Source organism: Cyprinodon variegatus, unplaced genomic scaffold, assembly GCF_000732505.1.
Source record: "Cyprinodon variegatus isolate N-32 unplaced genomic scaffold, C_variegatus-1.0 Scaffold940, whole genome shotgun sequence".
NCBI lineage: Eukaryota > Metazoa > Chordata > Actinopteri > Cyprinodontiformes > Cyprinodontidae > Cyprinodon > Cyprinodon variegatus.
The window spans coordinates 42,458-43,869 of NW_015151393.1; the positions used below are offsets into that span (position 1 = coordinate 42,458).

The 1,412-nt window shown below is 39.4% G+C and overlaps 1 long non-coding RNA gene across 1 annotated transcript in view; it reads right to left on the minus strand.

The window, feature by feature from the left end:
- The window catches only part of LOC107100157, an 11,466-nt gene extending 10,324 nt beyond the window's left edge, over positions 1 to 1,142 (minus strand). Inside the window, exon 1 of the long non-coding RNA XR_001481989.1 lies at positions 1,106 to 1,142. This is a non-coding gene — a long non-coding RNA (uncharacterized LOC107100157). The remainder of the gene's footprint in view (positions 1 to 1,105) is intronic.
- Between the last annotated feature and the right edge of the window lie 270 nt (positions 1,143 to 1,412).

The following is a 1,412-nucleotide window of genomic DNA, read 5'->3' on the forward strand; positions in this document are numbered from 1 at the left end:
TTTATTTATTTAATTTTGGCACTTTTTATCCTCCATAAATCTGGTGCTGTTTTTGACTTTAGTAATGTGAAAGAAATGTAAAAGTCCAAAGGTTTTGAATAGGAATTAAGTTAGTGCTAAAGATCCAATTAGTCTTTGAGTTAACATGTCTCTTTCTTGTCTCCGGCATACATGGTGGAGAGTGTTCTGAATGTAACGACCCTAGGAAACATTAATTACTTTGGCTGCTATGCAACGGAAACATTTGATGACAGTTTGCCAACGATTTAATAAGCAATGTTTAGCAAACCTGAAGGCCTGAAAGAATGAGGAGACTGTTGATAAAGGAAACACAAAGGGAAACGATAAATGTTATTTAAATGCGTATCCCCTTATGGTAAGGCTGAGCAGAACATCTACATATTACATCTGAACAACGGTATAAAAGGTATGTTGTAAGGAAATGCAAAAAAAAAACGCTAACAGTCATGTGATAGAGCATTAGACCCTTCTGAGAGTAAAATGACAGCAGTCAATTTTCTAATTCAATCCCCTCCCCCAAGGCTGCAGCAAATAAAAACTTCTGATTTGCATTTAAGATCTGCCATCTCTTCTTGAGCTTTTCATTACATTTCTAATGCAGTGTTGCTCTATTTTCAGAGTCTAGCATCTGTAGTTTATCACTAACTTGGCACAAACCTCTGACAGCATCTCCCAAGAGGAACGGAGCAGTCTAAGTCGTTGTTTATGAAGGGAGTGTTGAAGGGTGAGAAGGTGTTTGGAGGTAGCTGGCCTATCTGTGTGCATTTGTGAAAAGAGCAGGATATCTCAAACACTAGTGTTTACGGAGGCCTGGGAGGGCAAATGATTCCCTCTAGTGTTTATTGAGGTCTCAGCTGATGGAGCAAATCCGACCGCTAGCGACAAGGCCTTATGTGTGGACATCAAGTAAAACAGTGTGATCCTATATACCGGTTATGGGATTATGACTCTGTGTGTTGTTGACATTTGCTCTGTAGATACGCATTTTGTGTTAGATGGGAAATCAATGGGATCAAGAGATTCTCTGGAGGCTGCAGCCTTCCGAGTGGAACGAGAACATCTGCTCAGTGAATTGCTGCCTTACCTTTACACTTGTAGCCTTGTTTGTAAAAACCCCATATCTAGGAAAAAAGGACAAAAAAAAGCAGAAGGTTGACAAATTAAAATATTTGCTTGAAAGGAAATAGATTGAGAAACACAAGTATGCATTGACTGGTTCACCATACTGGAATTAAAGACTCAGTAAGACCCAGACAGACGTTTATGGGCATTTTATACAGCTTTCAGACAGTGAATTCAGACAGCAGCTTAGCAGTGATATGTACAATTCCATTCCAACCAGTGCAGCAGTGATCCCATGTAAACAGTGCGGGAGAAAAAACATGCAAAAA